Source organism: Mustela lutreola, chromosome 14 (assembly GCF_030435805.1).
Source record: "Mustela lutreola isolate mMusLut2 chromosome 14, mMusLut2.pri, whole genome shotgun sequence".
Lineage (NCBI taxonomy): Eukaryota > Metazoa > Chordata > Mammalia > Carnivora > Mustelidae > Mustela > Mustela lutreola.
The window spans coordinates 75,017,302-75,030,870 of NC_081303.1; the positions used below are offsets into that span (position 1 = coordinate 75,017,302).

At 54.2% G+C, this 13,569-nt stretch overlaps 1 protein-coding gene across 2 annotated transcripts in view; it reads left to right on the forward strand.

The window, feature by feature from the left end:
* Positions 1-1,211: 1,211 nt before the first annotated feature.
* ADAR (adenosine deaminase RNA specific) overlaps positions 1,212-13,569 on the forward strand; it is a 36,773-nt gene continuing 24,415 nt past the window's right edge. The window contains exon 1 of one of the 2 annotated variants that reach the window (XM_059146727.1): positions 1,212-1,309. The gene's annotated coding sequence lies outside the window, so the exon portion shown is untranslated. Of the gene's footprint in view, positions 1,310-1,722; positions 1,822-13,569 lie in introns of those variants that run through there. The other variant, XM_059146726.1, reaches the window with a different exon arrangement.

Below are 13,569 nucleotides of genomic sequence, written 5' to 3' on the forward strand. Positions count from 1 at the left end.
CCCCAAAACGAGAAGTCTGGAGCAGCCGGGAAGACACGGACGTGGCAGAAGCGCAAGCCGGCATCGCCACTCGGAATAAAGAAGTGACACGACCACAGCACGCCCGACACGGACACCGCCAAGGCCCACCCGTGGCACCGCCGGGCATCACGCCCCGGGGCAGCGGTGGTGCAGGAGCGCCGAGAGGCCCTGTTCCCAAGGCAGCACCGTCGGAAACCGCGCAGACGTCCGGCCGCGGGCGAGCGGGTGAGCGACCGGGAAGCAATGCGAGGAACCATCCCGGGTGTGCGCGTCCGCGCCCCCACGGTCCCCACGAAGCCCAACGACGTAGCGGCAGGAGGTGCTCGCGCTCACGAGCGGGGCTGGGTCCCGGGAAGGCGGCCCCGGCGAGGCCCCGGACGGTGGAGCCCCGGACTCCGGCCGTCGCTCAGGTGGCGACGGCAGGACCTCGGGACGAGCCCCGCGGGGACTCTGCGGCGGGGACTCCGCGTCGAGCCGGGCTCCCCGTCTGTGCCGGCCGCGCCCCGAGGCCGAGCAGTGACCAGCGAGCACACGGAGCTCCGGGAGCAACGAGCCCGCTGTCCCCGCGGCGGGCATTTGCGGAGGCGGCCGGAGCGGAGCCGGACAGCCGCCTGCGACCGTCGGGGCGCGGACAGCAGCGAGCAGCCGCCCCGCCGCCCGGCCGCGGAAGCGGGGAAAGCGGCAGCGACGAGAGCGTCGCGCGAACCCGCGGCCGCGTCCCTGCTCGGAGCCCGGCGGGGCTCGGCGCGTGCGGTCGGACGGGGAGGCCCGGCGGACGGGGTGTCCACCGACGCCTCCTTCCGCGGCAGCCGGGGCGCGGGGCGCAGCTCAGGCGCGGAGAGCGCGGCGGGCCGTCCCCGCCCGAGCCCCCGGCGCCCCGCGTTACGGCGGAACGAGCCGTCCGAGCGCCCCGGCTCGGGGACGAGGCCCCTGCGCCGCGGCTCTCCGGAGCCCACGGGCCTCTCAGCGCGCCATGCCCCGGGCGAGCGCGTCGGGGGCGACCGCGGACTCCCCGGCCGCCTCCCCAGCCCCGCACCCGCGCCCCGGCGAGCCCCGACGGCAGCCGCAGCCACAGCCGCGCCGCCGCCGGGCGGACAAAAGAGGCGGCGGTCACGTGGGGCCGCCCACGCCCGGCGCGCCGTGACGTCAGCACCCGGCGACCGGCCATTGATTCCCGGCGGCGGCGGCGGCGGCGGCGGCGGCGGCTACGTGGTGGGGCGGGCGGGGAGGGTCCGCGGCCGTGGCAGCCTCTGGGGTCGGGCCGTGGCCCGGAGGATCCGCGCAGCCGGTAAGGAGCTAGTTCCCTTCTCCGCGCCCGCTTCCCCACCCGAGCCGCCGAGGGAGAGGGGCGCCGGGGGGCGCGCGCCGGGGGGGGGGGTGCGTGCGCGTGCGTCCGGGCGCGTGCCCCGCGTGGGCGCGCCTGTGGGCCCGGGGGCGCGCGCGGGTGCTCGGGCGCGCGTGTCCCCGGAGCCCAGCGGCTGGGCACCCCCGGCGCTGCTGGCCTGGGCGCGGACGGCGGCCGGACGCGGGGCTCCCGGGGCTGGTCCGGGGCCGCGCCGCCCCGCGCCTCCTCGCCTCCGCGCCGGGACCGCCTGCGCCCGCTCCGCAGCCCCGGGGCCGCCCGCGCGCCCTGCGTGCCTCCCGCGGGGGAAGGCGGGGGCGTCCGCCGCGGACCGCCCGCTGCGGGTCGCGGCCACCGCGCGGAGCCCCGGCCGGGCCGTGCTGCAGGAGGCCTGGTTGCGTCACCGCCCGGCCCTGCGCCCTGCGTGCGCTCGGCGGCTCCTCGGGCCGCGCCGGAGGGTAAGGCTGCCGCAGGCGCCGCGCGTGAGGTCGGACGCGGGGGCTCGCCTTCCCGCCCGGGTGCCGGTCCCTGGGCGCGGGGAGCCCCCGCAGGCGCTGGGCCGAGGCGGCGGACGCTGGGCTGCCCGGCCCGCGGAGCCGCGCGCGCGGGCCTGTGCTGCTGCCGGCGAGGGGGCCGGGGAGGTCACGGGAGCGCCGGGCGCAGGGGCGTCGGGGCGGACGAGCGACGCTGCCGTTTCTCGCCTTGCCAGGGAGGGCGCGTTCCGGTCGCCCCCGAGCCCCCGAGGAACCAGCAGTCGCGCGCTGTCTGGGAGGCGGAGGAGGAGGAGTGGAACCGGGCGTGGACCTGGGGGTCAGGTCTGCGGTCTGCCGTCGGTGTAACGCTCAGTGAGTTACTGAACTCCTCGGCCTTACTGACCAGATGAGGTCGTTCCTTCGACCTGGCAGGGGTATTGTCAGAATTGGAGTGTCCAGCGGTGACGGGTAAGGGCAGGGGACCCAGACGCCTGAACTTGCTCTCGCTGAAGGCTGCCCGTGGGTACAGCCGATGGAGACGGGGGAACTTTCTGCTATTTGGGTCTTTGCTATTTTGCCAGATGTGATGAAGCCGACTTGGGGGGATGGTGGGCGGAGGAATCTCAAAATCCGTAATCTCTCCACTGAAGACCGCATAAAATTTTACAACTGGAAAGAGAGGAACGCCTCACTTAATTATAGCTTCTCTTTATTGAGCACTTGCTACGTGCCTGACTCTGTACAGAACCCTTTACATCAGGGCGCCTGGAGGGCTCAGTTGGTTGAGCGTCTGCCTTCAGCTCAGGTCACGATCCCAGGCTCCCAGGATCGAGTCCCACATCGGGCTTCCTGCTCAGTGGGGTCTGCTGCTCCCTCTGACCCTCCCCCTCTCATGGTTTCTCTCTCTCTCATTCATTCTCAAATAAACAAAAAATAATAATAATTTTAAAAGAACACTTTACATCCACTGATTTAAAACCTTCAGCAACCCCGTGCAATAAATAAGCGTATCCCCACTGTTGAGATGCAGAAGTCTCGGCCAAAATCCCGGCCCTAGTCAGTGGCAGAACTGGAACTGGAATCCAAGCTTCTCAGGCTTGACTAGAGTCCTAGCCACGTGAACCTGGGGTCACAGGACAAGGGAGGCACAGGCAGAGCTCAGAGGGCCAGTATTTGCTCAAAGAATATTTCAAATTGTTCAGTGATAAATTATCTTTTACATTGTACCCAGCAGTATCCAGATGTGAACCGAGATTTGGCCTTTTCACCCAGAGAAAAGGAAAGGCTCACAGGCACACAGTGCTGGGGCCGTGGGCACACAGTAGGTGTTTGGTTATTACCTTCGGAAAGAATAAAAAATCTTGAGGTATTGTTATTTTTGCCAGAACGAGACTCATTGCTTAATACACGAAGGCTTCCTTAAGCTGTTCTTATACGATAACGGTGTTATACGAGCATCTTTCTTATTCACGGATTTAAAGATTAGAAGGTATATTTCAGACCAGACTGCTGTTATTACCTGGGACCAGCTGAGTTTTCAAACGTGCAAGCAGAGGGTCCGAGCCTTGGGCGTCTGTAGCGATTTCTCGAGGTCGCTACAAACCACACAGCAGTGTGTTTTGCTTTAACATCTGTTAGAATTGGACTGTAATGGGTCTAGCTGCCTGAATTAAGTTTTCTGGAGAACACTGGGTGATTGGTGTAGGGTAAAGAGTTCAAAATGTTAAGTTTGTGGCAACATTTATGACTTGGTCAAGACCTGTGGCTGGTGTGCATCCATGTGGGACGGTAAGCTGGTTTCAAACAGAGGTGTCCTTGGTGTCTGTGATCAGCTGTTCCGTGTTCTCCGAAGATGACTTAGGGCCCCGGAGTGGGTTATAGAAACTCACAGGTTTACCTTACTCATCCATGTAGACTGTAACTTAGACCCCGCACCCCCCCCCCCGACTTGTCATTGCTGCTTCTCTGCCCTCCCGGACGCCTTGGAGTCCCCATCTCACTGTCTTTATCAGACTTAGTGGAACAGCGTCTCCCACAACCTGTTCCTGTGCCCCATCACCGCCACGTACACAGCGAATCTCTTTCCGCAAAAAAAAAAAGGGTCTGTCCGTCCAGTTGCGAATGGCAGAAACCAACCATAAACTGATGACAAAAAAGAGTCCCCCAGCCACCTGTGGTCACGTAACTGGGAGACCCAGAGACGAGCTTCAGGTCTGGCTAGATCTAAGGTTGAAGGAATGTCAGGAAGACCTTGCCCTGCCCTTTCTGTGTCTCGTTTTGGTTATTGCCTCATTTTCTCCTGCTGCTTTCTCTAGACATGCTGAAAAAGCTGAGCCCCGGCAGCCCCAAGCCGGTGACTGTAGGGTCCTCATCCGCATCGTAGACTAATGACAGCGGCATCACTAGAGACAGGGATCCCGTGGCTGGCCAGGGCTGTGTCACAGGCCCGGTCCTATCCCTCCATCACCGCACGGGGTGACCACTGTGTGTGCGTGTGCATGCACACGCCCTTAGCCCGCCTCTCTGAGGCCCTTCCAAAGCCTTCTGACTGGAGCGAACTGCCCTGATTTTGTGTGTCTGTCGAGTTGTTGCCATTGTCGTGGCTCTGACCCTGAGCCTCCTAACCCTTCCCGTGTGGCAGCTGCAGCCGCCCTTCCCCCCCCCCCCAGTTTCATCCGACTGACTGCCTCCCGGGAGCCGTCCGGGACCCCCATCAGTGAGTTAGGCTCCTTCTCTCCTGTTCGTGGGTAAACACCCGGACAGAGCCCTGCTGTAAAGCCGAGCACTCCCAGCCCGGGTTGGTGTTATTCCTCCTCTTAAAGTACGTGAACCAGCTGAGACCTGTGGTTTGTTGACTGCCCGTCTCTCCTCGTTGGAGCATCAGCTTTGTGAAAGTAATGAGGAGAAGAATTTTGTTTCTCTAGGACCTAGGACAGTGCCTGCACATATTTGTGCTTAATAAATGTTTATTAAATGAATGAATGACGATCTGCCCACAGGGAGAAAACACTGATGTCATGTTGGCGAGGACTCCAGTCTGTACGACAGACCACGTTCTCACTGTGAATTCTGTAACCCGGTACCGCGGGCCCCCCTGGAAAGGCAGAGGCACTCCCGAGGTCCCTGCAGACGCCAAGACTCAGGCCCCGCAGAGCAGCCACGTGGAAGTGCTTCCCTCCACGCTTAGCCCTTTCTGAACCGTGACGGTTTGTGTGTGGAGGTTCTTCCCATGGTTTGAGTCCGTTTCCTGGGGCATTTATTTTTAAAACATTTATTTGAGCACCTACAGTGTACCAGGCACTGGTCTAAGCCTTTTACAAATAACTCATTCTTCAGCTGGAGTTTTGGGAATAAGGGTTGTGAACTTTAAAACTTCTTTTTTCTTCTTAAATACCAAAACACTCAAGAAAGTCTAAAAAAATCCCAATTAGAGGGACTCCTGGCTAGCTGGGTCAGAGGAGCAGGCAACTCTTAATCTCGGGATGCGGGGGGCGGGGGGATTCTAGCCCCATGTTGGGTGTAGAGATTACCTAAAATCTTTGAAAAAAAAAATCCCAATTAGAAAATTCCGTGAGCAGTGAGACCCCTCTGTGCAGCCCCTCTCACCCCCCAGAGGTGTGCGCCTCCTTCTCGGGGAGGGGTTAGTGCGGCCGTTGAAGAAGTGAAATTAGATCTACGTACCCAGGTGTGTATACACGGTATGGACATAAGATCTCGCCATGTGTCTGGTCGTCTGGTTGTCACCCAAGTGCCTCCCTGCTCTGCGTGCCCAGCCACATGCCTTCTCTCCCCTCCCGTGGCCTGGGTGCCTCCACTGCACCCACCAGTGGTCCCGGGGACACGGAGCCACCCAGCCAGGGGCGTGGGGGCGGCCATCAGGACAGGGTTGCTCGGGTGCTGGTCATCCTCTACAGGGAGGGCCCCGGGCCTCACAGAGCGCATCCATCCTCCGGGGTTGCTGTGCATTCCCCCAGGAACCCGTCCATGCCACAGCCACTCCTTTTGTTTCTTCTTTTAACACAGACCAGTAGTTCTGGTAGCGGTGGAGATTTGGGGGAGGGGCTAGCGTGTGAGCCCATACTTAACCTCCACCCACCTGCTGTGGGGCACAGAGCAGGCCAGGTCCTGACCCACTTCCAGAAAAGTGAGCCCCACGTCCTCTGCCACGCCCAGCGCTCCTGGTGCCTGTCCCCACCTGCCTACCCCAGGACTGGGCATGAGGAAAAGCTAAAAAAGGAAAAGCTTCACTACATTGTCTGGCTTTAATTTGCATCTTCTGTTATAATTAAGTTTGAAATCTTTTTGCATGTGCTTACCATTTTTTTTCTATTTTTTAAATTTTCAGTTATTTCTCTATTCACCTAATTGCATTTAAGTTATTTTTTTAAATAAATTACACAAATGCCCTAAAAAACCTGAATATTTGCTCATGATAAAAACAAACAACTTTATTTGCTGTGGATATTTTTCTAATTTGTTGTTTGCCATCTACTTTTGGCTTTTTCATTAAACATACAAAACACATTTTTCATTATTCTGTAGACAAATATTGTACTTTTTGATTTCTTGCTTTGCTTGTAAGCTTTAAAATGTTTTTTCTTCATTCTGTATTCTAGTATCTTATGTTTTGCTTTTTTATTACTTTAAAATGCTAATACTCAGTTTTTCTAATTTTAAAATATTTGATGAAAATATTGTGTAATGTCTTAAATAAAATCAGTTTGAATTAGATGAAGGTCTGTGCTTTATTTTATGTTACACTAGTGTATGTATCATATATTTTTCCATTTTAAAGTAACTTATTAACAAGTCAAAGCCTGTTGTATGCAGCTGAGGTTGAAACACATGTGTGGTTCTCAGAATTGTGTGTTCTTAGCTGCACAGGCAGCGTTTATCTGCGGCCGCCGGTCTCTCGTCCCACCGGCAGCTCCTCGATGGGTAGCCAAGACGATGGGTTTAGCCCCTTCCAGTTCCTCATCCCACTCTTTCCCTAAAGCTCTTTTTCATTATGATATAATTATGTACCGTAGACCATAAATGTTCCAATGAATACTGACAAATACATACCCATTTAATCACCGTCCCAATCAGGAAAATAGAACATTTCCATCACCCCAGAAAGGTCCTTCCTGCCCCTCCCTGGTCACCCCTGTCCCCAGAACTCTGCCGTCCCCACGGACTGGCTGTGCTGCTCTAAAACCTCACGTAAGTGGGATCCTACAACACGCACTGCTCTTGCCCTCTGCGTGGACACGCATCAGTGTCCGCGCGCGCCATGGGACGGACCTTCGGTTTGTTTCCAGCTTACGGCTTTCAGGAGTAAAGCTCTGAATATTTTTTTCTTCATTTTTATTGAGGTATAAAGCACATACCATGAAATTTACGGCCTTAGCATTTTCAAGCGTACAGGGCAGTCGCGTTACCCACATTCACACTGTGAAGCATCCAGAACTTCCTCTCTTGCAAATCTGAAACTCTACCCATTAGGCGGCGGCTCCCCCCTCCGGGTCGTACGTACCCCTGGCTCCGTGAGCGTCCTCATGCATGGCTCCTCATGGCCGTGTCTTTGTGTCTTCCTCGGGAAGCGCCCGGCAGTTCAGATGCTGGTTTGAGGGTGGTCGTGTGCTTCGCCTCGGGAGGAAGCGGCAGCCTCCGGAACGGTGACTCGGTTTCGCGTTGCTGCCAGCAGCATATGAGAGTTCCAGTTGCTCCATGTCCTCACCCGGTTGAGAGACTGGGACTCTGTTCATTTTAGCTCTCCCGGCGGCGGGGGGTCTGTGGTGTCTGACGGTGCTACCACATTGATGTTTTTTTTTTTTAAAAAATTTTATGTATTTATTTGACAGACAGAGATCACAAGTAGGCAGAGAGGCAGGCAGAGAGTGAGAGAGAGGAGGAAGCAGGCTCCCCGCGGAGCAGAGAGCCCAACGCGGGGCTCGATCCTAGGACCCTGGGATCATGACCTGAGCCGAAGGCAGAGGCTTTAACCCACTGAGCCACCCAGGCGCCCCCCGCATTGATGTTTTAATTGTGTGTTTCCACGGCTGCTTCCATGACCAGGCTCTGAGCTTCGTAAGGGCAAGTTTCATGCCGTTTGTAGTTATCTTTTCATTCTTACTGACTCCCCCTATTTTGGGGGTGATAGATACTTTCTAACAGAAAAATTGAAAATTGTAGGAGACTAAGAAATGAGTGAAAGTCCTGGTAATCCAACCCGTCCATGCAGGTCGGCGTCTTTCACGCACGCGGTGCCGTGGTGCTCTCACCATGGGCTCGTGGGTTCCGGCCTTGGTTGACTCGGCCCCTCCGCAGGGTCCCAGCCCGCCCGGCACTCTGTCATCTCAGGGCATTGCCTGGCCACGGCAAGGGACCTTTGCCACAAAAAACCCAGACAGCTTATTGTGTGTTCTTGGCCAAAACTGCCACGTGTCATTGCCAAGAAAAGCTGAATTGGTGAGAGAGGTCGTTGGACTCAGCACAGTCCGCCCTCTGCGTCTGGGGAGGAGTCTGGCCTCGGGGAAGCGGGCTGTCTCAGGGAGGAAGGGTAACTGTGGGGCAGGTGGTCAGCAAGCCCTGCTCCTTCTGTATATTGTCTTCCGAAGCGAAAATTGTTCTGTTCACTTACTATGATTTAAACATTTGCCATGGTGTTAACTCTGTAAATACCACTTTTGTGTGTTGTAGAATCCATGGCTGTTCCAGAATCCACATGACCATGTCTCCAGCTGGAGACATTAAAGCTGTTTTCAGTTTTTTCCCTGTTGTAAACCATGCTATAGCCAACATAACTTTTCATACTGGATTTCAAATTCTCTTCCCCAAGGTAGATTTTTAGGATTTTATTATTATGTTTATCAATCATGACTAGTAATAGAGTTATAATTTTTTCAGTAAGCTCCATGCCCAATGTGGAGCCCAACATAGGGCTTGAACTCATGACCCTGAAATCAAAACCTGAGCAGAGACCAAGACTTGGACCTTCAACTGACTGAGCCACCCAGGTGCCCCTAAATTACATTATTATTAATAATTGTTGTTGACTATTAACTGAGGTTACGAACATTTGAGACATTTGACACACAACGTCCAGCTGCCTTAAAAACCAGTGGACGCCTTCGCTGGTCTCACCACCGGTGTCGTCGAGAGTCTGCCTCTCCTCCTTTGCTTCCCCCCCTCGTTCTTTGATCCGGTCATTGGTGTGTGCTCACCCCCCAGATGTTTGCGGAGCACCTTCCATTGCCAGAGCACTGAGCTGGGTCACGGGCGTATGAGGCTCACGTGCTCAGGACAGACAGACATGAGTAATCAAACGATCGCGCAAATGTGTAGCTTTTTAAGTAGCGATAAAGACTACAAAGAAAACTCTCCTACAGTTATGGGAACTATAAATTTTATATGCCTTCTGCCCTCTGGCGTAGGGACAGGGCTTGAGGAGAAAACAGTGTGTGACTTGGCTTTTTCAAGGCAGCAGGAGTGCTCTGCGGCCGTTGGACAAACAGAATAGAACGTGACTTTAGTGAAGTCTGATGAGCGGAGGTTTGGCGGGGAAGTGGGGCGCGCGGCACACCTTGCTAGGACCTTGGGCCTTTATTCAAAGACCAGTGGGTAGCTGTGACGGGTTCAAGGTCGGGAGATGGCGATGACCGGATCATATTTGAGAACATTCTGGGTAGGGCCAGAGCGGATTCCTAGAGTCCAAGGCTAGATTGTGAAGGTTAGCATCGGGTCCCCAGCCAGCACTGAGTAATCTCATTTTGCATTGCCAATTTTGTGAATGGAGACATAGACCGTACTATGTCATTACTTATGGGTGTGGTTGAATGTTTTCCCAAGTGTTTCACAGGCTGTCATACTTGTGTGTGTGCAAGTGTCTTGTTACTGGCCGCGGTTCCAGCGGGGACAGCTCAGTGTCGTGGCCCAGGGCACCTACTTTGGAGCCAGAATGCCTGAGTCGGAATCCTGGCTCTGGGAGCTGCTGGCTGTATTACCTTGAGCAACCTCTGTGGCTTTGGTCTGCCTCAGTTTCCCCTTCTGCAGCATGGGGTCTGCAGTAGTGTCCCTCTCTCCCCGGTGACGGTGGGATGCAAGGCTGGAGCACGGTGCTGGCCCCGTGAGCTCTGCGTCTGTTCACGTGTGTGTTTATGAGCTTGGCCTTGCCTGTGTGTTGTAACAGTGACTCCCTCCCTGGTTTTTTTAATACATTTTTAAACATATTTTCAAACAATGTCATATTTTTTGAAGTACGAGACTTCTCTACAGTGAACAGAGCCCTTCTCCCTTCTGATGTCTTCCGCTGCTATGAAGTAAGTCATACATACTGACTTTGTTTCTTAGTGTTTTTATTTAAATACAGATAATCCTTTAATCCATTTGTAATTTATTCTGGCTTATTAATATAAGGCAAGGCTCTAAATAGATTTTTTCCCCCCAAAAGCCAATGAATTGGCTGAGCTCCGTGTTTTGACACCCCCTCCCCTCACGGCTGCTTTTGGCTTCCTTCCTGCCGCCCTGCCTACATTGGACCCGCACACACACTAGGTCTGTTTAGGGAATGTGGTTCTGCTCTGTCCGTCTGTAACTCCATTATTGTTCGATACCAGGACGGCCGTGAATTAATTAGTGTAACTGTCTTCTTTCCGGTCACTTGGTCAGATATGCTCCCAACTGCTCTAATCTCTTCAGAAATTGCAGTAAACCATTCTGCGTTCAGCTCTTGCTGGCGTCCAGAAACTGTCCTGCCGTCACGTGTGGGGTGGGTGTGCCTTCTGTCTCAGACTTCTTCAGAAATTTATACTTCTCCCCACATAGGCTGCTCACGGCCCTTGAGATTATTCCTGGATGTTCTCTGCCCCTTTTTAAAAAATGTTTTATTTGCTCTTAAAAAATACATTATTTTTGTCCTACATATTAGGAAGAAGTTGTATTTTGTATAGTTTTCTTATATCCAGCCATATTCCTTGACTGCCCTTGGTCTCTAAAAGTTTTTCATTCTGCAATCAATTAGAGTTTTGATATTATCTGCACATAATCTGTTGTGGTTTTTTTACTTTTATCTCGTGTTTCTGTTTTCCATTATATGCTAATTTCTAAAACAATTTTGATACCATATTTCTTTCATTCCAAGACAGTTGAGCACAGAACACGCTACCAAGTCAATAGTAGTTTTGGGGGGCTACCACATGAAATTTTCCACACGTTGTAATTCACATTATAGTATCAGAAATGTTAGGGGTGCATCTCAGAACTGAAGAAATAAAATAACAGTAGAATGGCAGCCCTCCGTATTTTCTCATTCTAGTGGGAATGTCTAACCAATTTTAGATACGATATTGGCTGTTGGTTTGTTGTTCTATTTTTTCAGATGAAACAAAGTATGCTAATTCTGCTGGATGGTGAAGGAAAGGTGCGCTGTTGGCTTAGCTAGCGAGTGGAGCTAGGGCTGCGCACATGTCTTCTCTGACCGCGCACACGTCCTCTCCGACAGCCAGTCCGTGTCTGCATTCTGCCCCGGGTGCCTTGGATCCGCAGATCCCTGGCTACAGGGCAAGGGCTCTGCTTGTTTTGCAGTGGGAGCTCCCAGACCATCCCTGACCATCAAGGACCGGATTCGTTCCCCAGAGCTGTGGGGCAAATCACCTCAGATCCGGCAGAGTCCCAGAGGCCAGAGATCCAAAATTCCTGCCACTGGGCCGAAGTCACGGTGTCCCAGGGCTCGCTCCCACCAGGGGCTCTCGGCGAGAACCCCTTCCAGTTTCTGGGTGCTGCCTATGTTTCTTGCCTTGTGTCTGCATCACTCCTGTCTGCAAGGTCAGCCTCCTCAACTCTCTGTCTTCTCACCAGCTCCTACTCTGTGTAGCTGGTATGTTTGTGAACTTGTCAATGCTGAAGAAAATGTTTTTAAAGACCTATGTTAGGAATAGCAAAAGCCTTTTTCATTCCCTTTTTGAATAACACTGTGGACACCTGGAAATGCTCCAGTTCAGGGTCCCGAGAGTGCGCTGAGTTCTGCGCGAGTCCCACAGCCTCCGTCCCTCCTCCCATCCCCAGTGTCCTCCTCAGTCTCTATCTAGCTCTACGGCAGCTGGGAGAGGAGACAGGCAGAGCACATTTCCTCTAAGACTGTTACGAAGACAGCATTAAAAACTGCTCAGTTAAGACTAGAGAGCTAAAAGAAAAAAGTAAAGTCAGCATATCATTTATTTAGTAAATTGGTCATTCAAGGAATTGGCCGCCTGGCAAACGGCTGTTCAGCAGTTGGCTATTGGGGACATCAGGCTACTCACCCGGGAACCGTGCAGGGCTGAGGGCAGAGGCTGAGCCTGCCTAGCCCCGGGCCGCACCTGCCCCTCTGCCTCCTGCAGACCATGGAGATGGGGCATTATGCCTGCAGGAAGCTGGGACTAAGCCCATCCACTCGCAGGCCGGGCCCCAGGGATGAAGAGAAGGCGAGAGAGAATGGGAGGTCCCCCCTTCGGACCCTGACTCCGAGGAGCCCCAGTCTGGGCCAGTAGCCAGACCAGCAAGCAGTCATGCGCCCTGTGCCTGGCGAGCCTCACATAGGAGAGGCAGATTAAGAGAGTTTGGACTTGATGCATAAAGTCACAAGAAGGTCATCTTTGGGGTTCTAGAAGACTAAATGTGTGTTGATGGCTTGAACTTCCATGTGAAATATTTAGCACTGGCCTGGCAGCCAGTGTTCTTACATGGTGTGGCTATTGCTAACATTGTATCTTTCACGTATGGTAACACTTGCTCTCAGCTAAACGTTGGTAAATACCACTTTTCTTTCATTACTGGACACTTTTGATTGGGTACAGTGGGTTCCTGCTGTTTCAGGGGCTGTTGGAGACCTCTGTGTCTTAAGTCCTGGAGGCGTCTCTTACCATAGCTTCCGAAGCCAGTCTGGTGACCGAGCCCTGGCGTCAGCGCAGACACAGCTGCAGAGCGCGGCTCAGCGGTCGAGCGAGTCACCAGCCCGCGTGCGGGAAGCCTCATGGGCTGTCAGAGCAAGTGGGCTCGTTGCGGGGAGCCCCTGAGAGTGCCAAGACGGTGTTCATGCGGCTGCTGCGGGAGCCGTTCCAGTGAAGCAATAAATCTAGTGACGAAGAACTGAGGGGGACTGACAGCAGAGGCGGGCAGTGCAGGCACGCCCCGAAGCTCTGCGATTTGCTTGTCATGGATTAAGTAAGAGTGAAGAACAGGACTTTATTGGGGCGCCCGGCTGGCTCTGTGGGTTTACCGTCTGCCTTCGGCACAGGTCATGATCCCAGGGTCCTGGGATTGAGCGCCGCATCTCGGGCTCCCCGCTCAGCGGGGAACCTGCTTCTCCCTCTCCCTCTGCTGCTCCCCCTGCTTGTGCTCTCTGTCTGTCAAAGAAATAAATAAAACCTTAAAAAAAAAAAAGAAAAGAACAGGAGTTTATTTTTGTGTATGCCCTGTTCTGAAATGAGGCCTAGTAGTTAAAAGTAACTTAGTAATTTGTTACTTTTTAAATAAAATGTTGCGAGTTAAGTAGCAAACACTTGTAGGTAGGACGTTCTTGAGGCATCGCTGCTCTGAGCAAATATTGAAGGAGTTCGCAGGCGTCTGCTTTCCGGAAGGGACGTACATGGTTCCACTGGGCATGGCCCAAACCCGTGTAAGGTCTGGCTGTAGGAGACGCCGGGGTCAGAGGACCGCTGTCAGTATGCACGCCGTCCGGTTATACGTGAGTAAATGAATCGGTTCAAAGCC